Below are 24,461 nucleotides of genomic sequence, written 5' to 3' on the forward strand. Positions count from 1 at the left end.
GACGTTTTTTGTTGCCACCTCTTGGACAATGTTGCAAACTTCTGTCCATAGTTCTTCCGGGACCCTATCTACTAAATCTAGTCCCTTAAATCTATTCTTCACTTCCACTGCATATTCATTAGGAATATTAGTGAGCTCATATCTAACTGATCTGTGGGTCTTCCCTATTCTCTTTAGTTTGATTCTAAATTGTGCAATAAGAAGTTCGTGATCTGAACTACAGTCAGCTCCAGGTCTTGTTTTTACCGTCTGTATAGATGTCCGCCACCTTTGGCTGCAAAGGATGTAGTCAATCTGATTTCGGTGTCGGCCATCTGGTGAAGTCCATGTATAAAGCCGTCTTTTAGGTTGTTGGAAGAGAATGTTTGTTATGCACAGTGAGTTGTCCTGGCAAAATTTTATCAGCCTATGTTCCGCTTCATTTTGTTCTCCTAGACCATGCTTACCTGTAATTCCAGATGTCATTTGACTACCCACCTTAGCGTTCCAGTCTCCTGTAACGAAAATAACATCTCTTTTTGGTGTATTATCCAGTAGGTGCTGCAGATCCTCATAGAATGGATTTACTTCTGCTTCTTCAGCATCTGTGGTTGGGGCATATATTTGGATCACTGTGATGTTAAATGGCTTACCCTGAATTCGAATTGAGATCATTCTATCATTTTTTTGGATTGTATCCAAGCACTGCTTTAGCCACTTTATTATTAATTATGAAGGCTACTCCATTTCTTCTATGATCCTTTTGTCTACAGTAGTAGATCTGGTGGTGATCTGATGTGAAGTGACCCATTCTAGTCCATTTCAGTTCACTGACACTCAATATATCTATATTTAATCTTGACATCTCCCCAATAACCACATCCAATTTGCCCTGGCTCATAGATCTTACATTCCAGGTTCCTATGGTGTGTTGATCTTTAGAACTTCGGATTCGTCATTCACCACCAGCACCGTCGGCCACTAGCTGTCCTTTCGGCTTTGAGCTAGCTGCATCATCACATCTGGGGCTAGTTGAACTTATCCTCTGTTCCTCCCCAGTAGCATTTTGACAATCTTCCAACCTGGGAGTCCTATCTTCCGATGGTATACTGACATATCTCTGGTTGTACTGATCCATTTAGTTTTCACGGCAAGAATACTGGGGTGGGTTGCCATTACCTTCCCCAGGGATTGTATTTAGTCTGACCTCTCTACCATGACCTTCCCGTCTCGGGTGTCCCTTCACGGTTTAGCTCATGGCATCCTTGAGGTGCTCAAGCTCCAGCACCACGACAAGGTAACGATCTCCTTTGCTATGATTCTATGATTTTTTTAAAGCCTGCACTCTGGAGCACCATTGAAAGAGAAGCAGATATGATCCTCCAACATACTGCAAAGCTGGTTGCCCCAGGGTATGGGATAGAAAGAAAGTATCCCTACACCATAACAGACTTTTCAACTGGACCCCCCCTTCCCCCCACCCTTAGTCCCATAGTCTCTAGGGGACTAAGGAGCTCCACCATTCAGGAGAAGAGACCCTGTATTGTATCCAGTCTTAGGCCTCATCTTGAGGGGATCTACACTAGTCAAGTTAGAACGTGTCTTAACGTTTCTAAGTGTGTGTTTGGTAGTATTTCGCCACATGATGTATAGTTTGTGACATTTTATTGTTGTCTGTTTATTCTTATTATTTTGAAATTCTCTGAAATAAGTCGTTCTATTTGGTATGATGTGGCCGATTTCATCGTATTAAATGGGTTTTCTGTAGTTCTTAATTAGCCAATCGCATTCCGGGGGGTGGCATGTTTATGTAATTTCCCCACCCAAAGTTGGAGCCGTTTTTTTTTCTTTCAAGCTTCTTTTTTGCAGACACTTTTTAGTTTCACTTTTGGGAGGCTGCATGTGGGATCGTTTGTAAGTGGAGGATTCTTGGAGAGAAGAGGAAGTGGGAGGGGAAATTGGCAGACAGGGAATTTCTTTTCTTAGTGTGGCCAAAATGGATTTCTTTTCTTAGTGTGGCCAAAAGGAGTGTATTCCCATGGAAAGAGAAAAGTAAGTAAACGTTTTAAAAACTGCTATGTTTTAAATCGTTCAAAAACAAAACGTTCAATGACTGTAAAAACAATGTTTTATATACTAGTGTAATCCCCTCCAGGTCAAGCACAGGAGGAAAGTGCATTGCTCTTATTCTCCACAGTATGATGAAATCAGCTCTGCTCCATCAACATTACACGGTGGAGCCAGCTGTCCCTAAAAAAAATTTCTTCAGTGCCGGGGAAAACATACTTCCGGGTGGGGGGGGCTGAGAGGTAGAACCAAAGTCCATCAATGAGAGGGCCTTGTTACCTGCCCCTCTCCAGGCTACACGCTGCTATATTGTATGAATGGGAAGGAACTAACGCAGCTGTTCTCTATTTTTTATAAAGCAGAGCTGCGCAGCTGTGCAACAGCAAAGTAAAGAATAAAAGCTCCCTCCAGGAATGCGCAAGTTCGAATATGGATGGGGGTAAACTAACACAGCATCAGAGGAGCTAATTAACACAACATCAGTGAAGAGAAGCTAAAAAACACAACATCAGAGAAGCTAGTTAACAACAAAATGGACTAGGAAAAGGAGTAATGGGGGAAGGAGAAGGGGAAACCCCACTCCTTGAGAACACCACACTACCCTATTTTTGCCCATTTCCAGCAAACTGTCACTGAGTTATAGCATTGTACCCTATTTACTCCAAGCTAATTAACACAGTATCAGAGAAGCAAAGTAGCCAGCAATAAGGAAACACCTAATTACGACTCTCAATGGAATGGGGAAAGGAGTGGTGGGGGGAGGGGCAATTCCACCTCTTGACCACATCATGACCAGGTCACAGGCAGGCCCAGGATTTAATGCAGAGGAACATTGCAGAGCAAAGCACACATGAGCTGCTTCAACTAAAAAGGACACAAACAACTTTGCAATAGTGCGACTTTTCGAGGCGGAAGTGGCTGATTAGATGCATGCTGGCCAGGACATCATCTGCTGCAAAGTGCCTGACAACGCACCCAAGCCACAGGGAAAATCCCACGAAGACATCACCTTAGTCTAATTTAAGTCCCATTCATTTCAGTGGGTGTACTCTAAATAGGACTAACATTGGATATAACCCCTGGCTGAGGCTGGCGCAGATGCACGAGCAACAGTGCTTTTAGGAGAGGCTCTTGGGATTTTTTTTTACCCACAAACATATTCTCCAATTAGACTCTAGGTTTTTACCATTGGTTGAGAATTGGCCTCAGACAGCAGACTTCTCCACAGTCTACAGAGGTCTCTATACATATCCAGAACAGGATTTACATGGACACTGCAGTGTCCATGTAGTTATAGGTGGTGAGTAGATATAGATTAGGGTGACCATATTTTGGAAACCAAAAAGGACAACATGGTCGCCCCGAAGGGGGCGTGTCCAGTACCAAGGGGGCATGCCCACCTGAACATAGCCTTGGTCACATGTCTGATTTTACAGCACACATTTAAGACAAATCTGTTCTACATAACATCTTAATGTTAAAATCACTGAAATAAAGAACAAGTGAGAGATTCAATGTATCTGAAATTAACTTCACTCACTCCTACTTTTGTAGGTTTTGCTGTACTTTGAAGCTTTTGCTATACTCTGTGTGTTACATTCTCCCCTTCCCTCAAATAACTTTTCTGACTGTATCTTCACTCATTGCAAGCTGCTGTTGTTGTTAACAGGGTTTGCTACTGGCCCCAGATCTGTTTCAAATTTGGTATGGCTAAAGCTCTACCTAAAAGCTATCATGGTGAAAACTTTCAGCTCTTTATCTTTGAAAATGACAGTTTAAAAAATAATAATTTTAAAACCTCATTTTTTAAAAAAAATCCTAAAAAATCAATGGATGAACGGATCTGTTTCAAATTTGGTGTGGCTAAATCTCTACCTAAGTCCTATCCTGGTACAAAGTTTCATCTCTTTATCTTTAAAAATGACAATTTAAAAAATAATAATTTTAAAACCTCAATTTTTAAAAAATTCCTAAAAAATCAATGAATGAACGGATCTGTTTCAAATTTGGTGTGGCTAAAGCTCTACCTAAATCCTTTCATAGTGCAAAGTTTCATCTCTTTATCTTTAAAAATGACGATTTTAAAAATAATAATTTTAAAACCTCAATTTTTAAAAAAATCCTTAAAAATCAATGAATGAACGGATCTGTTTCAAATTTGGTATGACTAAAGCCCTTCCTAAGAGCTACCATTGTGCCAAGTTTCATGTCTTTATCTTAAAAATGATGGATTTATAAGAATTTTTGTTAATTCCCATTAAAACTGCCATTTGGGGGGGGGAATCTGGATTTCCCCTCCCTCCCGGATTTGCCATCAAAAACCCGGACAAATCCAGTCAAACCCGGTCATATGGTCACCCTAATATAGATTAAGTTAGACAGTGTGGTGTAGTGGATAAGGTGTTGGATTGGGAGTCAGGAAATCCGGGTTCTAGTCCTCACTTGGTCATGGAAACCCACTGGGTGACTTTGGGCCAGTCACAGACTCTCAGCCCAACCTACCTCACAGGGTTGTTGTTGTGAGGATAACATGGAGAGGAGGAGGATTATGTATGCCACCTTGGGTTCCTTGGAAGAAAAAAAGGTGGGATATAAATGTAATAAATAAATAAAGTTAGTATTGCCTGTATTTTATTTCACTGATGTTCTTCTGAGTATTAGCCATGTTGTTTGATAAATACCGTCTTCATTTAGGATACATAACCAGGGTTCGGTAAGCCTTTTGGATATACTACAAATCTCTTAAGGGCCCAGCTGGGCAGGATCTACCCTACTGCTTTAAAATGGTTTATAACAGTAGTGATAAGTGTTAGTAGGGTGACCATATGAAAAGGAGGACAGGGCTCCTGTATCTTTAACTGTTGCATAGAAAAGGGAATTTCAGCAAGTGTCATTTGTATATATGGGGAACCTGGTGAAATTCCCTCTTCATCACAACAGTTAAAGCTGCAGGAGCTATACTATGACCAGATTTAAAAGAGGGCAAGGCACCTGCAGCTTTAACTGTTGTGATGAAGAGGGAATTTCATCAGGTACCCCATATATACAAATAACACCTGCAGAAATTCCCTTTTCAATACAACTGTTAAACATACAGGAGCCCTGTCCTCCTTTTCATATGGTCATCCTAGTGCTGAGGCCCAGGACACACTCCATATACAGTCTTCAAACCATTTTCAAAGTGTCATATCCTGCTTGGTGTAGAAGAGAAGCCATATTTGTTCTTCACATCTCTCTGCCGCATTTAGATCTGAATTGTGGGAGGTGGGCCCTAATTTTTACAACAAAATGTGTCCACAGGTAAGGGGAGATGAACCTCATGTGCCAAACACCAACACTTACTTGGTTCCATTGTGGCAACTACTTTCTTAGGGTGACCCTATGAAAAAGAGGACAGGGCTCCTGTATCTTTAACAGTTGTTTAGAGAAAGGAATTTCAGCAGGTGTCATTTGTATGTATTGAGAACCTGGTGAAATTCCATCTTCATCACCACAGTAAAAGCTGCAGGGGCACTGCCCTATTTTAAATCTGGTCACTCTAGCATAGCTCCTGCAGCTTTAACTGTGGTGATGAAGAGGGAATTTCACCAGGTTCTCCATATATACAAATGACACCTGCTGAAATTCCCTTTTCAATACAACTGTTAAAGATACAGGAGCCCTCTCCTCCTTTTCATAGGGTCACCCTAGATTGAGGCCAGCAAGATAAATTGCGGGGGGGAGGTTCTGCTCCTCTCACCCACGTACACGTTTTGTTGTGAAATAAGACAATCCCTCTCACCCCCCACATTAGACTTAGGGCCTTGCTAGACCTACCTTAAAATCCGGGTGTGTGGAGGGGCTAGCCCACGCTAGAAGTAGCGCGGGCTGTCACTCCTATCCACACGTCGACATGACGGGGTAAAGGAAAGCCAAATCACATCAGCCATTTTGTTTTATATCTTAAAGGGGCCATGGGCGCAGGAGCACACCAACGATAAACATAGGGGTTGTTGTTGTTTTAAAAAGGATTCCCTGCTCCCCCCTGCCCCCGATCACCCTGTGGCCGCGATCCCCCCCACCCATCCCCCGCGATCGCCGAACCCCCCCATCCCCCCTGGCTCCATTTTCCTCCCCATCTCCCCACCCTGCCCTGATGGCCGCAACGCTCCTGCGGAGCGCTGTGCGCCATCCGCCACTTTTCCCGGCTACTCGCGAGTAAATGCGGTAGCCAGGGAAAGTAGTGGAACGGGCTACATGCCCGCGGTCTTGGGCTCAGCCCAAGACCGTGGGAAATACCGGGCCACAACCGGTGCCGATTATCCCAGGCCAAGGGAGGGTTAACCTTGCCTGAGCCTGGGATCCCCTGTGCGTCATCTGGATGCACAGGGGCCGGGCCGGGGCTCACACCGGGCTACCCCATCATCTAGCAAGGCCCTTGATTGGGGCAGGCACGTGAATAAACAAACATAGCTACCCCTGCCATGGCTAGGCCCTAAAATACCAGGGCATGAAGAATAATTCTGCTATTGATAATGCTATCATAGTGTGAAGTTCAGGCAGAGGACATGTACGCTAAGCAAAGAATGAAGTCGTGATCCTTGGCATTCACATTACTTCCTTGCCTGGGTATGGCACATTATTCAAAATTATGCAATATAAGCACAGTTGCTTTAGCCTTCCTCACCTCTTACACCAGCACATACATAGATTTTGCTTTTCACGCTCTACAGTTTTACAGAGTGAGAATGAGAATTGCATGCTGGGTAATGCCTTCATAAATAAAAGAAACATGTTTATTTAGGCTGGCAGCAGGGAGAGATGTTTCTAAAGTCACATCAGTGCCCCGCCACCTGTGGCAAGCTGCTTGTTTTGTAACAGAAGAGTGCTAAATTTGTGGATGAGTGGCGGAAAAATTAATTAAAGCTTGCTTTGGAAAACAAATATGTCCTCCAAATGTCTCAGGAAATCTATGGGCATCATCAAATTCATTAGCTAGTTTTTTTAAAAAATTAAAAAGCAGGGGGGAAGGAGTTTAATCTCTTAAACTATAAATGATGCATTTTTTTAAGTTATTCAGATTCTCTTGGACCTTCCACACTGTTAGGAGGCCCCTGGAGTGAGACAAACACGAACAACCATCTGTTATTTTTGTCTGCAAAATGGCAGCTTCTCTCTGCCTCTTGTCTCCCCCCCCTTCTCCCTCCACACACACCTCACACCCCCGGAATCTTTGATAGCAGCCGAGCAACGCCAGTGATGGCCACAGAATGGAATGGGGTGGGGTGGAGGGATACAGAAGGCGGCTGCTTCTTGCTTTAAACTCATCCTGCCTGGTAAATGGCCGTTTCAAATCCAAATAGTTAGCAACCTATTTCCATATTAAAAACAAAGTGTGTCTTTTCAATACTCTCATTTAAATTACAGCAAATGAAAGGAAGTGGCAAGGAGCAAGGAAAATGAAAATGGGGATATGGAGGGAGAGAAACTGAAGAACCCCTGAGGGAGCATTCATAGTGCCAAAGAGAGGTTCATTTTCTAGAACCATCTGTCAGGATCCACTTGGAGCTCGCTCTCGCTCTCTCCCTCCCTCCCTCCCTCCCTCCCTCTTTGTTTTCTGTCTACAAACCCACCCACCCTGAAATATGAATCTATATGGTAAATATGTTCAGTAAAAAAATCATAAGACATAACAGGCTCTTAGGAACTAACACCACAGCTGTAGTAAACATTAACTAGATAGGTTTTTTAATGGATAGGCAAATTCATGGTGAAAGGTCTATTAAGAGTCATTAGTTCTTCTATCTAAATGATCAATGTGTGGCAGAGTGGTAAGAATGTCAAACTAGGATTGGGGGACAGTTTCAAATCCCCACTCAGCCATGAAAACTTGGGTTGGTCTCTCTTTCTCAAGCTAAGCGATCTCACAGGATTGAGAGAATAAAAAGAGGGAGGGAGAGAGACATGTATGCCACTTTGAGCTCCTTGACGGAAAATTGGAATAGAAATATAGTCAGCAGTGTACATAGACAATTTAGCTGCGCCTATCAGATGCTGAGAAAAAAACAGGGATGTACATCACCTTCATGTCCACTTGGGAGTTTCCCGAAGTATTTGAATGCCTGTTCTGAAAAGCAGGATGATGGACTTCTGGTCTGGTCCAGCAAGAAAGGTTCATATGTTCAGTAAATACGCAAGAGCAGAAGGTAGCAAGGAGCTACATGCTAAAGTCTACATTTGGTCAAATACCAGGAATAGTGGTTTCATAGGCGCTTCAGACATGGTGGATCTGCTCACATGTATAGAATTTTTGGATGCCACCCTGGCACCTTGGTTCAGGAATCCAGTTTTGTTCCAGAAGGCATGGCTTGAACAGACGTCAGTAGGGATGGAAGACCATGCAATGTTCAAATTCACTGAGCTTTTCCAAATTCTTCATTAAAGCTTGTTTTGTCTCATTTGCATTCCCAAACATGAGTGTGTGTGTGTGTGTGTGTGTTTTAAAAAATGGGGGAAATGTGCATTTTTCTCTAAGGAAAAAATGCATATTGTAAAAAAATCCACAATTTTTCCCAACCTATAGGTTAAAGCATGAGGGTATTTGTGCAATTATACAAATTTGTGCAAGTGTATCTATGCACATTTTCAGAAGTGCACACTTTGATTGCAAACACAAGTTCAGAAAATTGCAAAAATTGTGAAAATTGCATTCCTCTTTGCACTTGTGTTCAGGTTGCGAACTAGGCATATTTGCCTGAATTGCAAACAGGAACTAAATTATCATATATCCCTAGATGCCAGGAAGAAGTAGGAGCCTCTGGAATGTTGCATTATTAAGAGCAGAGAGTACACTCAACCCCACTTTGATTTAATTAAAGGGAGTTTTTCCCTGCCACTGGGAAACACTTGAATATGCCTTCCTAATTGCCATGCCACCACCCGCCAGCTAACCCATGGGGGTACCTTTGAATTGGCCAACCGAAAGCCCTGGCGGGGGGGGGGGGAAACATTCCATCCTGAATCATCCTCACCTACCTACCTACCAGTTCAGCAAAGAAAATAAGGAACCCAGGAACTCCAAGTACCCTTGATGACAGCTTTTGTTTTAAGTATTATGCTATGCTTCCTTGAATAGCTAGCTGGATGTAGAAGTAATCAAGAGGCAAGGAACCTCCCTGAACCTTCTATTTATTAGTTGGAACCAAACATTTGTTTTCACCTAGGCAGGATCTACACTACTGCTTTAAAACGGTTTATAACAGTAGCAGCAACTGTTGGGGTCCAGGACACACTCAATAGACAATTTTTAAAATGTTTTCAAAGTGTCATATCTTGCTTGGTGTAGATCTGGCCTAGTGAGTCCAGCTTCTGAACAATCAAACTTTGTATATTATTTGTGTGAAACCCCATAACTGCCTTAACATTTGGGGCTTTGCTAGACCTGCCGGCTTACGTTAGCGCACCTCGCCCAGGCTTCCAGACGGCGGAGCCGCAGGGAGGATGCAAGCCCTGCGGCGTCCGCCATTTTTGTTTGTTTGTTTGTTTGTTTAAAGGGGCCGCGGGTGGCCCGAAGACTCAGGGAAGGTAAGTGGCTTTTTTATTTATTTTTTTAAAACGGGGGGGTGAAGGATGGGAGGATGGGTGGCACGGGGGAGGGCGGGTGCGATCGCAGCGGCGCTGCCCGAGCAAGCAGCCAAGCGGGCAATGCCCGGGATGGGGCGGCATTGCCCGGGCAAGCGCCGCTCGGCTGCTTGCTTGGGGGGCTGCGGCACGATCGCACCCACCCTCCCCCGTGCCACCCACCCTCCCATCCTTCGCCCTCCCCTCTCTTCCCCCCCCCCCCGCCGATGGGCACAGCGCTCCTATGAGTGCTGTGCCAGGTCCGCGGCTCCTCGCGAGTAAGCGAGGAGCCGCGAAAAGCCACGGAAGTCTCCACACTTCCCCCAGCCCCGGCCTGAGGCCGGAGCTGGGGAAAAAGAGCACCATAAGCGCATTCGTTTATGGCGTGCTAGACCAGGCCTCACTGCGGCCTGCCGCCAGATTCCCCTGTGCGTCATCTGGATGCACAGCAGGGAAACCAGGTTGGAAGGCATGCTAAGGCCTGGTCTAGCAAGGCCCTTGGTCAACATTCATTCTTTCTTCTTGGGCATCCCTCACACTGGTGTATTTCAGCTCTTAGAATAGAACTGGGGGCTAATTGACTTTCATTATTGCTCCTGTTTACTAACAAAATTCTCTGTTCTACTCTTGCTCAAGCCCCTGTTTCCCCTGCATGGATAATGATGGCCTTATAGGCCCCTTCCAACTCTACTATTCTATGATAACCCTTATACATTCCTATGGAACTGCCTTACTGGATGTGTTTGCCAAAAAGGATCTTGTGCACCCACAGAGAATGCACCTACCACAACCCCTATTCCACACACCCATTCATCCCTGCCACTACTTCTGCATATCACCATGCCCAGATCAGCAGCAGGAAGAAGGACATGGGCAGATTTCTGTAACACATGCTTGAATACAAACATTCCTTAACTCCACTGGGTTTCATATAGTTATTCATGTTTTAGAATATTATTGTGGTTGTGCAAAGTGAGGAAATGGCCTTTTACTCAGCTTTTCTTTAGCTAAATAGCTAATGATGCTTCTTCATGGGGCACTATTGCATGCTTAAATGAATTTTGATGGCTTTGGGTAGATCTTCAGGGCCTTCCTAAAAGCCTGCAATAATGAGGCCTGACAGACCCCAATGGCCACTCATTCCAGAGGTGTGGGGCCACTGTGGAAAAGGTCCTCTCTCATGTACTTGCCCACCTTACTGTCCTCAAAGGTGGGTAAGTAAGACTGCCTCACCTCCACCAACACTTGGGAGGTCGCATTCTGCACCAGCTGAAGTTTCCAGGGCCCAATCTACACCAAGCAGGATATAACTACGGTGACCATATGACCGGATTTGCCCGGAAATGTCCGGAAATCCCGCCCCCAAGCAGGATCCGGGGGGAGATTTCAAAATCCCCCCAAATGTCCAGGAAAATAGCAGTCTCGTGGTTTATCCAGGCCTTCTCTTGGCCGGCGCAATCGCCATGCAGGGAGGAGCAGGGGCCCAGAAAAAAACCCAGATGGCTGAGTGGGCAGGCCTGGAGGATGCGTCTCCAGCTCTTCCCAGCACCATCCGGGGCTTGTTCGCTCCCCGGTGAACACCACGCCCCTCCCCTTCCCCCTCATCATGCTGCGACGAGGGCAAGGGGCAGGGCTCACTTTGCTCTTCATCCCACCTGGATAAGGCCTGGTGCAGCTGCCGGAGAAGGGGAATGAACACTGAGCCCCTCCCCTTCCCACTTGTCATGCTGCGATGAGGGCAAGGGATGGAGCTCACTTTGTTCCCCGTCCGGCATGACGAAGGCCTGGCACAGCTGCTGGAAATGGGATTGAACAAGGAGCCCTGCCCCTTGCCCTCGGCATGCTGCAACGAGGACAAGGGGCGGGGCCTCACTTCGTTCCCCATCCCACATGGCTAAGGCCTGGTGCAGCCACTGGAAATGTGGATTGAACAAGGAGCCCCGCCCCTTGCCCTCATTTCAGCGTCCTGTATCCTCAGCGAGGTGGCCACTCGTTCTCTTTCTAAAATCCCTTCGGGGGGAAAACGTCATTCTACTGGGTGAGTGGTCCCTCTCCTCTTCCGTTCCTGTTTGTTTTGCTTATTTGTTTGTTTTCCCTTTGCTCCCAGCCCTTTACTTATTAATTAAGTAAAACAGCTGGACTGCTTTTCAGTGTTGTTGCGTTTAGGGTTTGGGGCATGTGAGGAATGCTTGCAAGGGACTGTGTTGTTGTGCAGAATGGAGGCAGGGCACAGACCTCAGAGGGGCGCAGTACGGCCCTTTAAGGGTTACAGTTTTATACTGTACGTGGGATGAGAATAGAGCACATGGCAGAGGAAGAACTGAGGAAGACACTTTGCTTCCTTCTTTTTTCCTTTCACCCTTCCCAAGTTCGTTGCTGCCTCCGCTGCCGCCCCCGTCATGCAGGAGCTTATCGCCACGTGGATCGCATCAACAAGATCACGATGGAGCAACAGCTCAGGGCGCAGCTGCTGCCCTTCCCAGGCATGGACGAGGGAAGGAGGGACGGAAGGGAGAGCCCAGGCATAGCAGACCCGTGCACTGATCCACCACCCTACCAGGCTTGGGAAACACTTTTCTTTCCTTTTAATTATTAATTCTATGATTCTCTTCCTTTCGTTAGTTTAGGGCGTGATCCTATGTCGGTTTAGACAGGAAAGAAAGTCCTACAGCTCCCAGCATGTCCCAACCAGCATGTTTACTTCTGAGTAGACATGCATGGGGTTGCACAGGGCTCTTTTTAGGGTTAAGGTTAGAACTAGGTCCAAGAGCTTGTGCTTTTGCGAAGTTAGCTTGAGTTAGGGTGCAATCCTATAGACAGAAAAAGTCCTACAGCTCCCAGCATGTCCCAGCCAGCATGTTTACTTCTGAGTAGACATGCATGGGGTTTCACAGGGCTCTTTTTAGGGTTAATATTAGAACTAGGTCCAAGAGCTTGTGCTTTTGCAAAGTCAGCTTGAGTTAGGGTGCAATCCTATAGACAGAAAAAGTCCTACGGCTCCCAGCATGTCCCAGCGAGCATAGATGGCTTGGGCATTCTGGAAGTTGTAGGACTTTTTTTCTGTCTGAACAGGCACAGGATTGAGCCCAAGGATGGTAACAATATATGCATGTTAAGGTTCCTATGGACAAATAAAAGAGGACGTATTAAAAAAGGGAAGAGTGGCATGAAGATTGCAACCCTAGTTGCTTTTTATATGTGTATATGACCTGTATAGGTTGGTCTCAAGGTGGCTTACATCTGCACAAAAGCAAAACATAGAATATCAGAGTGTAATTGGCACCAAAGTTACCAAAAAAAAAGCACCAAAATACAGAGTCCAGACAGGGGATAGTCTCATTGAAATTGGTTGGGCTTTCTTCTGAGGAAGCAGGTGTAGGATCACTCTATAAGTCTTTGCAGTGCAATCCTGGAGTTGTCTAGTAATCATTGATTTCAGTGAGACTTAATCCCAGGTAAATGCGTATAGGGTGTTCCATGTTGCTGTCACGACTAGTAGCTGTTCACAGAATCCTTCTCTTCCATAACTATATTGAATTCCTTTTTAAAGCCATCTAAGCTACTGTACTTATCACTCACTCCCAATATCTAACTATTTTTGCCTTTTTCATACTCTTTCTCTTCATCGTAATCTTTCACTTAACCCCCCCACCTAAATAATTAACCAGTTGTGGGGGGGGGATGACCCATCAGTTGAAGATGAGTGGAGACAAAGGACTGAGCAATTTAAAATAATTTTAAAATAAATTTAGCTGTTTTAAGTTTTGTGCTTCTTATTTTTTTCTACAAAACAACTGTTCTTAAAAATCGAAGTGGGCAATTTTGGGGTGTGTGTGTGCAAGTAGCTCGCCTTGCCTAGGGCGCAAAATAGTCTGGCATCAGCCCTGCAGCCGTTCATTGATCGCACTATGGTGCTGATTCTCTAATGGTGTATTTTTGCTGAATGAAAATATTAGCTCAGTGTTGAACTCTTCTTTATTTTTACTGCTTCAGTGAGCAAGGATGGTGTAATGCTTTAAATCTGGCCTCCAGTATACATTTAGTGGCCTCTGCTATTGGTTGACTGGCAGACTACAGGAGTAACCTTAGCTTGCATGTACAAGGCCTGTCAACAGCATTGTAGTCAGTGGCAGCTTGTCTGATGCTGGCTTGCTTTACGCCTTGATGTCTCCACCCATTAGATTTGGTCAGCTCCACTTTTGGATGTGTGTGCATGCATGTTTATTTGTCATTAGAGGTGCTTCTTTCATTGGTAGAAGTTGGATATGTTAGGGCGTATCTACATCAGCAGGTGTGTGCTTCTTGGTGGGATGCCACATTAACATTGGGTACAGTGTATTGATGTCTGAATGGGGTGCGTGGAGTATTTGAATGAATGGATGTGTGCATGCGTGTATTTTTGGAGTTGGTGATCTGAGTGTGTGGGTGGGCACGTGTGTGTGTATTGATGTCTGAATGGGGTGCATGGGGTATTTGAATGAATGGAAGTGTGCAGGAGTGTGCTTTTGGAGTGGGTGATCTGAGTGTGTGTGTGGGAGTGCACGTGTGGGGGTGCTGGCAGTGTGTGTATTGATGTCTGAATTGGGTGCATGGGGTGTTTGAATGCATGTGCATGTTTGCAGTGTGTGGTTGGGGAGGGCTGTAGTTTTCTGTGTGTGAGTTGGGGGGGATGAGCTGGAGGTGATATTCCTATTAAATAATGCATTTTGACTCATAGACCTTCCTCTCCAATTTGTTTGCTATAATTGGCATGACGTATATTTTGTAACAATGGCTGTTAATTGTTCATCCTTCTTTAAAATCTTTTTTAAAAAATTACAGGGTAGCCATTACTATTATTATCATCATCATCTATCTCTCTTTTCTTGCTCGTGGTGGTTTTTCTAGATGAGCATGATGGGCTTCGCCAAGTCATGCTGTCTTTTACAGATTCAGAAATTTCCTGACTATTGAACATGTTTCAAGTAAGATTGCTTTCTGGATGTTGGTGTGCATGTAGGTTTTCTCTAAAAAATAATAATAATGAAGTGATGCGATTAATGGAATAATTGTAATTTTTTTCCTCTTCCCAAAGTTCTTTAACTTCCATAGCCAGTGGTGTATATTTTCCTCTCTTTCCCTCTTCTCTTTCTGCAACATTTTTGTCATTAGGTATTGCTATGTCAATGAGGTAGGTGTGTTTCTCTTGGTTGTTTTTGACTGTTATGTCTGGTTGAAGCTAAAACAAGCTAAGAGATGCTAGCCTTTAGTCCATTTTGTTCCATGGCTAATGTTTTCAGGGTAATAGTAGTTTATACTATTTCTGAATGCTTCGTTGCTTGTTCGTTGTACTAGATATTTCTGTACTTGTCAACTACTTCATTTGTCCAGTGGTAGCAATATGCTGAATGTGTGATAATGGATATGAGAAAGGTGATGGGGAAAGAGTGTTAAATGTTAGGAAAGGTTAGACTATGGTCATCCAGTGAAGGACTTGCAGTCAGAAAAGATATTTGAGGGAAGAGGAGACTGTATCACACAGAGTATAGCAAAAGCTTCAAAGTACAGCAAAAGCTACAAAAGTAGAAATGAGTGAAGTTAATTTCAGATATGTTGAATGTCTCACTTGTTCTTTATTCCAGTTATTTTAGCATTAAGATGTTATGTAGAACAGGTTTGTTTTAATTGTGTGATGTGAAATCAGACCTGTGACCAGGGCCATGTTTGAGTGGGCACGCCCCCTTGGAGGCTGGGCATGTTGGTGGGCACGCCCCTTTGGGGGCTGGACATGTTGGTGGGCACGCCCCCTTGGGGCGACCATGTTGTCCTCCTTTTTGGTTTCCAAAATATGGTCACCCTAGATATAACACTTTAAAAATGTTATGTAGGGTGACCATATGACCGGATTTGTCAAAGACAAGATAAAACCATGAAACTTAGCACAATGGTATTTCTTAGGAAGGGCTTTAGTCATACCAAATTTGAAACAGGTCTGTTCAGCCATTGATTTTTTAGGAATTTTTTTAAAATTGAGGTTTTAAAATTATTATTTTTAAAATCATCATTTTTAAAGATAAAGAGATGAAACTTTGCACTATGAAAGGATTTATGTAGAGCTTTAGCCACACCAAATTTGAAACAGATCCGTTCATCCATTGATTTTTTAGGAAATTTTTAAAAATTGAGGTTTTAAAAATATTATTTTTAAAATTGTCATTTTTAAAGATAAGGAGATGAAACTTTGTACCCTGATAGGATTTAGGTAGAGCTTTAGCCACACCAAATTTGAAACAGATCCATTCATCCATTGATTTTTTAGGATTTTTTAAAAAATGAGGTTTTAAAATTATTATTTTTAAACTGTCATTTTTAAAGATAAAGAGCTGAAAGTTGGCACCATGATAGCTTTTGAATAGAGCTTTAGCCATACCAAATTTGAAACAGATCTGGGGCCAGTAGCAAACCCTGTTAACAACAACAGCAGCTTGCAATGAGTGAAGATACAGTCAGAAAAGATATTTGAGGGAACGGGAGAATGTAACACACAGAGTATAGCAAAAGCTTCAAAGTACAGCAAAACCTACAAAAGTAGGAGTGAGTGAAGTTAATTTCAGATACATTGAATCTCTCACTTGTTCTTTATTTCAGTGATTTTAACATTAAGATGTTATGTAGAACAGATTTGTCTTAAATGTGTGCTGTAAAATCAGACATGTGACCAAGGCTATGTTAGGGTGGGCACGCCCCCTTGGTACTGGACAGGCCCCCTTGGGGGCGACCACGTTGTCCTCCTTTTTGGTTTCCAAAATATGGTCACCCTAACATTATGAAAACGGTATAAGTAATGTGTCCTGGGCCTGAACAGTTGTCATAACCATTATAAATCATTATAAGCAGTAGTGTAGATCCTGCCCAGATCATCTTCAAAGGCAGCCCACATAAAGCATATTACAGTAATCCAGCCTGAACATCACTAGTGCATGGATAACCAAGGCAAGATTTGTCCTCTCCAGCTAGGGTGGCGTACGAACCTAAGCTGGTAAAATGCACTCCTGAATGCCACACCTAACTGGACTTCCCCAGTTAGCACAAGAGGGAATACACACTTGGTCTTTTAGGGGAGTGCAACCCCATTTAATACCAGTTTCCCAACCCACTGTACCTCTGTCTTGTCTGGATTAAGTCTCAGCTTGATCATGCTCACCCACCATAAAATGGCCTCCAAACACTGGTTCAAGAGTGCCACAAGCCTCCCTGGAATTTTTAGATGGAAATAAGAAGTCGAGCTGAGTATCACCTACATACTAATGACACTTCATCCCAGTCTTCCTGGTGATTTCCCCCAGCGGTTTCATGTAGATGTTAAAAAGCATGGGGGCAGGATGGAACTTTATGACACCGCACGGGCTAACTGCCATGGGGTGGAACAGAAGATTCCCAGCACCATCTTCTGAGATCACTCCTCCAGGAAAGACTGGTCACATGAAAGTTCTTTTGGGGGTCCAGCGAGCAAATTCTCATCCAAAACTGAACGCCTGCACCACAATTTATCGCCCTTTCTTAAAAATGAAAATTGGGGGGAAAGGTTGCCTTTGGGATATGAGAATTTACTAGTAGGTTTCAGACTAACTTATACACTGGAATTGGATATGGCAATATCACAGCGTTGTATTATTGTCAATTAGGTTTTGAACGGCCGAGGTTGCATGAAAATAAACCCGAGTTATGGGACTGTGGTGTTTCAGCGCCATCTGTCAACTGTTTGCTCCTTATACCTCAACATGTGTATCTTTGGAAGGGGAAAAATGATTTAATAGCACAACTGAAGAGGTTAAGCACGCCAAATTGTACTTCAGTTTTTACAACAAAAGCTTTCATTTATGATGTTTGATGTGGTACGAACAAATGTAAATATATCACAATGCGTAAGCTTGTCAAGACTGTAGACTTTGGAAAGAGTATAGTATTATGCTGTTCCCAATTTTCCTGCATGGTAGGAGCTTTCAGGAGTGGCCTTTAACAGTATCGGTTTCCTTGTGCAAGAAGAGTATTGGAAACTTGTAATATATGGGCAACAGGCATTAACATCTTGGAGCCCGCTAAAGGCATTTCTCTTGCCAGCTAGCTGATAAACAGACTTCTGTCTCCTCTAATTCTGTCCCATGTATTACTACTACTTGCATTTTATCCTTGTCCATCCTGGCTTATGAAATCTGTTGTAGGGAGGCATTTTACCCTCTTCTCCCTTCAACAGCAGTGAATTTGCTTCCTCAGCAAATTTATAGCACAGTGTCAGCTTTACACACTGCCGATTTCATGCAATTAGGGCTTTATTTCAGCTTATCTCTGATTATTATTATTATTTAAAAAATGGAATAAGTGGGGGAATCCACGGAAGACATCCTGTTTGTTTACAGAGTCATGTCATCCACCCGGGAACTTCCATCAGTCGCCAGTCATGAGTGTGCTATAAATAGCTTCTTTAGAGAAGCCCATTGTTTTGTTACTCACTTGCAAAATGGAGGCAATGTTTTATTTGTTTGCTTGGACATTGACATCCTGTGCTTCTGCAAGCAACGCTCCCGAGGTTTAAGCAGCTCTTCTTAGGGGAACACAGATGCGACATGTGAAATTCTGTAGGGTAGTTTGGAAAGACCCTCAGCCACGTTAATTAAAGGCACACTTCCTCGCTCTCAGAGCAAACGATTTTTGGGGGGGAAGGGGAAACTTCAATTTTTCGGAGCGTTTCACTTTGAATGGGGAACAGGTTGTGTGCAGAAAGTGCTGATTGGTTAGCACTTGTGTCATCACGATCACACTCTCCACCCCTCTGCAAATATCCAGAGCAATTGTTGTTGTTGTTTTAATTGTTTCTCTCTTGTAGAATGAAAGAATGCATAAATGGAGAAATGTACACTCTTGGGTAAATATGAAGCGAAGGTTGAGACCATTTCTCTGATAAAAGGATGGGGGAAGGGGGAAGCCCAGCTCACGTTACCTATATTCCTATATTTTGGTTGGTTTGATTTCCTGCTGTTGCCCCTTTTATTGTTGTTTAATGTGTGTGCTTTAAATGATAAATTGTTATTTTGCATTTCAGTGATGCAAGCTGCCCTGAGCGCTGCTGTGTTGTTGCTCTACTGTGTGCAGGTGGGTTATAAATTTTCTGAAATAAAATAACATAAATTACTGTATCAAATGCTAGTAAATCCAGATACCTAATCACATAATGGCTCTTCCTTTGGAATCAATGTGATTTATCAAATTACTATTACTACTGCACTCTAGAGAATGCAGAGAGCATGATCCAGACACAGTTTTGCAGACCCCATCTACACTTCCAATATATCTTGATTTTATACCTTAATGGCTTTCACAAATAACTATGGGAGACTGCAGTGCATAGGAACAGGGGCTTCTCTACATAAGCATTTTATTGCATGTTCATGATTGGCCACTCACAGAAGTTTGCAGGTCCATTACACAACATCGTCAACAACCAGGATGTCTCCTGTGCTATCCACTGGAAATCCTGCTATTAAAAGAACCACAGGTGATATGATAATATCCAGAAAAACATTGGCTCTCCCAATGTATAACTCTGGCATTGCACAATAGTTCCATCACTAGATGGTGCTGTCTCAATGGAAGTGAATGGAGCACACAGAGAAGGGAAGTATTCAATCTAAACCATGTGGCCACCCATGTAATTGAGCCGATTGCAATCCCAGAACAGAAGTGGGAGGAGAAAGCCCTTGTAAGGCTGTGACATTTTTAAAAAATGTAGAGAAGCACGGTGAATGAAGAACGGAGCTCCTGAGTTAACAAAGAAAAATAGCAAGTATATTGTCAATCTTCACCCCTAACCTAATACAGGTAAGTTGTTTTATAAAAAATATAAAGCATTTCATTGGGTATAACCATTCTGAACACTGAAATTATTATCTAGGATAATAAGGGCACACAATCTTCCCCAACGTGGTGTCCTCTTGATGTTTTGGACTCCAATTTCCATCTTTGTCATGCTAGATGGATTAAACAAAACGTGCTTCCAGACAAGACTTTTATCCTGATATCACCCTGCCTTATTCACAGAATTTTACAGGATTCCATTCAGCATCAGCTTCCACTCAAAACCCTCCCATGTTTTTCCAACACTTCTAAGATCTTTTGCTTAACGGAAAATCTGCTAAGGAGAAGAAGGCCTTAGCTAGACCTAAGGTTTATTCCAGGATCGTCCCAGGGTCATCCCTGCCTGCTCCCGGGATCCCCTGTGTGTCATTTACATGAACAGGGATGACCCCAGGACGATCCCGGGATAAACCTTAGGTCTAGCTAAGGCCAAAGTTAGAATAACTGCACAGTGCTTTGGTAGCACTAGGAGCTGTCCATCTGGAAGCACTCAGATTCACACACAAAATGAAGATTATTTATCATGAAAGCTCAGTGGAATCTGCTTTCACCTCCTTTGCCTCCCACTCAGAGGATTCCCCTCTGCAACAAGGAAGACCCCAGACATACCTATTAGATGACATACTATTCCCTGTCTTCTTCTCTTAACCCGTCCAGCCTCCAGCACGGTTCCTAGAGATGGGGATGTACTGCTCTAAACCGAGTCCTGGCTCTTTGCTAAGCAAATCCAGTGGCTACTTGTTATCCCTGTCTGCCTCAGAAGCTGAGCTTTCTTCTTCTTGAGGTGGTAGATCTGAAGGCATCAGTCCAGAAGGGCCAGGACCATCTTGCATAGAGCCAGGATCCTCTTGTCATCTGTTCCCTGTGGACACTTGGCTCCAGAAGTACAAGTGCTCCCTCTAATGAGGAATCTCCCAGAAGAGTTATGACGGGGGGTGGGGGGAAGAGAGAGATTTGTAATTTCCCCCTACCCAAGTAAGGACTAGAAATTCCACGTTGGCATAAAGCCCACTGTGTCAAAGCAAGATCTGTCAGGCATACAAAGTGACAACAGATCAATTAGGAAATGCAGGGGACAGAGAGGGAGAGTCCAGCTCAGTAACATTCATTAGCAGAATTGAATCCACAGCCACCTAAAAGACTTCATCTAGCTCACCTGATGGGCCTAACAGGATTTGGTTATCTACCAGTGACAGCAGAGCTGTCAAAAAAAGGAAGCAAAATTAGTGAGGTTGTTCACACAACACACTAAACCAAATCCAGTGGTTGAGTGTGGGTTGTCATTGAACCATGAGTTGTTTGTTGAACCATAGGTTAGCCTGTTGTCTGAACCAAAGACATTTAACACAAGGTGGCTTGTTAACCAACCTGTATAAATAGAGTAGGCAGTAGTTGATAGGGCTGCTTCTCCTCAGACCGGAGAAGCAGAAGCGGATCGGGGTGCTTCGCCTCCCCTTAAGGCGGAGACGAACAGGATCGGGGGAGCAGCAGAGCGGATCGAGGTGAAGGCGGATCCTTCGCCTCAATCCGGAGCTCCACAAAAAAGGTAAGGGGGGTTTACTTGGCCCTGCTGCTGCCGCCCATGCAGTGACAGCAGCAGAGCCAGGTAAGGGGGCAAGGGGGAGGGGGGGTCTTACCTGCATCTGTCCGCGGTCCCGTGGCTGCTTCAACTGAGCCCAAGGACTCAAACAGGAAGAACAAGGCGGCCTGGTCTTCCTGTTTGAGTCCTCGAGCTCAATTGAAGCAGCCGCGGGACCACGGACGGACGCAAGTAAGGGGCAGGAGGGAAGGGGGGTTTACCTGGCGCTGCCACCGCCCATGCGGCAACGGTGGCAGAGCCAGGTAAGGGGGAGGGGGGTCTTACCTGCTTCCATCGAGGCCCGTTGCTGGTTTCACTAGAGCCAGCGGCTCAACCCAGACTTGTAGGCTGCAAGCAGGGCCTACAGTTCCTGGCTGAGCCGTGGGCTCTAGTGAAGCTGGCAACGGGCTGGGATGGATGCAGGTAAGGGGGAGGAGGGAGGGGGGCCTTACCTGGTGCCGCCCCCCGCTGCTGTGGAGCTCCGATTCGGAGCCGGAGCTCCACAGCGGAGCAGAGCGGACCCTAGGCAGATCAAGGCTGGGCGCAGCAGGCCCGATTCGCAATTTGTGAATCTGGAAGAGAAGAGGATCGGGGGGTCCGTGCACAGCCCTAGTAGTTGATACAAACCGAATGCAGACAAAATAGTGCACAAGACACACAACTACTATAGTTTAAATGTTAAAATCAAAAACGAGGTGAACAGTTATAACGAAACAAAAGTTTTATAATAAGGACAATGTTCTTAATGTTGAATTTTTGTTCTTATTATAAAACGTTTTGTTCGTTATAACTGTTCACCCCCAATTTTTATTTTAACATTTATACTATAGTAATTGTGTGCCTTGTGTGCCAATCTGAACATCCCAACAACAAACAATGTGTTCTCAAAATGGCTTTTTCAAGAAAAATAAGCCATACTGCTGTATGGGTAACAAGCCACCCTGTGGGAAATGTCCTGGATTCAGACAACACGCTAACCCACAGTTCAACTGACAACCCACGGTTCAACAACAGCCCACACTCAGCCGCTGAATGTGGGTTAGCACGTTGTGCAAACACAGTCAGTGGAAAGAAAACCCAACTAAATAGTCATAGTCTGATGAGCAGTAGATGAGAACTGAACAGTGATGTCATAATGGCTGTCAGCCACTTACAGGGCCATTTCAGTTTCTGTTGTTGCTGGGCAAACTTTTTCTTGAAAACCGTTATAACCACCGCAACAATTCTTGTGCCTCTACCTAGTGTGTAATTGATGCAATTATGGGACTGCCATTAACAAAAGCCGCCATTAAGTGTTATTGCTGGTATGGTTAGGTTTACACTCCAGCCATGGTTTTCTAAAAGGGTAGAAGGCTATTCTGTTGGGCCCTAGGAGAGGCATAGGGAAGTCAGGGCTGGGAGTTATACAATGTGAAGAAACCCAGCAACACCTTGGGGATGGAGTTCTCATAAAGCTCTACAAATAAAATTATACTTAGATACATAACATTTATAGCTTTTATCCCAGTTACAGATAATGCAACTCAAGAGTAATTATACTGGAAGTAAATGGCTTGAGACTAATTTTGCCAGAACAGCAAGATCAGCATTCATATTTGTTACAGACCAGGAAGAATAAAATCAGTGCAAGGAACAGAAAGAGGCCATCATGGACAAAGAGCCTGTGAGAAAAGCAATGCAAATGGGACAGATGCAAAGACGGTTCTTGCACCATGTGCTATGGCCCCAGGGACTGCATGTAGAGCAACTGGGTTCCAAGTCAATGACCTTTTAGGCAAAGCTGAAACCTTAGGGGGCTGAATCTAATTCTTTTACCCAAGCAGTAGATAGGTAGGATTTTTTTTTGCTTTGTTGAAGGGGAAGTATATTGTCATTTTTAAAGACTACTGTATTTTACCAGCTATTTGGGCCCCCAGTTTGGATTGTTTTCTCTTCACTTTTCTCTGCATCGGACATTGACTCACCTGAGCCGAGGGGAACAGCAATCATTTTTCTTCTTTCCTAGGAAGCTTCAGCAGTTTAGGCTCCGCAGAGTTGAAATTGGCTGTACACACTTCATGAGGGTTGATGCAACTTTTGCACATCCGAACAAGGAGACATGATCTCAGACAATTGGAATGTCGCCCGACTAGTATTCCAGGTCAGTTCTCATCAGGCGCTCTCTGACCCCAGGTCTGCGTGAGTAGCTTGAATGCTTCTAAGGAATGACATGAAACGATGGCAGTTCAGCAAACACGACGAAAAGCCTGCAGTCACATCTTGGCCCCAATTGAAGTCACTGGCAATGCTGCCATTGACTTCCACTGGGTGAGATGCTCACCTCAAGGCACCGGGGGTTAACTGCCGGCTGTACATTGATTAGACTGTCTATGGTTGATTTCCTCAGCATGCCGAGGAAGATTATTTATGGCAGGTAGGCTGCTACTCTTCATCTGGGCCTCAATTAAATCACAAAAGAGGGTCAAACACCTCCTTGGCCCCATCTTGGTCAAAGCAGTAAATTTCCATTGCTCACTAACAGACCTATGCAAACAGATAGGCGCGGTAATGCTAGGCCCTGAGGCCTGCTTGGTTTTAAAAGGCAGACTTCAAAAGACCAAAATGGTTATCATAATTAATCATTATGCAAGCTAAAGAACTGTTGACAAGCTAAAGGCTTGTCAAGGGATGGAAAGTCTCTGTCCTTTTCCCAACCAGACGCACCTACTTTTACTCCCAACTTATTTTATTTATTTTATTTATTATTGCATTTATATCCCGCCTTTTTCCTGCAAGGAACCCAAAGCGGCGTACACAATCCTCCTCCACCTCCTCTTCACTTTATCCTCACAACAACAACCCTGTGAGGTGGGTTGAGCTGAGAGTCTGTGACTGGCCCAAAGTCACCCAGTGGGTTTCCATGGCCGAGTGGGGACTAGAACCCGGATCTCCCGACTCCCAGTCCGACACTTTAGCCACTACACCACACTGGCTCTCACAACACCACACTGGCTCTCCCACTCTTCCATCCATTGGTGAAGGTCATTGGCTCAGGTGGAACATGCAGGGTGGCCAGGCTGACTTTCCCAAATCTGACTCGGGGGCCCTGTTCCCTCAAAATGAGCACAACCTCCAGGCCCAGAAGAGGAGACGGGAGTGCTCCCACACCAACCAAGCCAAAAGCAACATTTGGGATTGGGAAGGATACAAATGTTCTGCATTACCTCTTTGCCCCCTCCTGAACTAGGGAGGGGTGAGAAATCTGGTTGGCTCAAATTTCAATGTGAACTTAACCAAATTCGCTCCTCCCGACTTTTAACATGAACTAGAATGCAGTTAAACAACAAAATCTGTACTTTCCTGACAT

The sequence above is a fragment of the Elgaria multicarinata genome, chromosome 8 (assembly GCF_023053635.1).
Source record: "Elgaria multicarinata webbii isolate HBS135686 ecotype San Diego chromosome 8, rElgMul1.1.pri, whole genome shotgun sequence".
Lineage (NCBI taxonomy): Eukaryota > Metazoa > Chordata > Lepidosauria > Squamata > Anguidae > Elgaria > Elgaria multicarinata.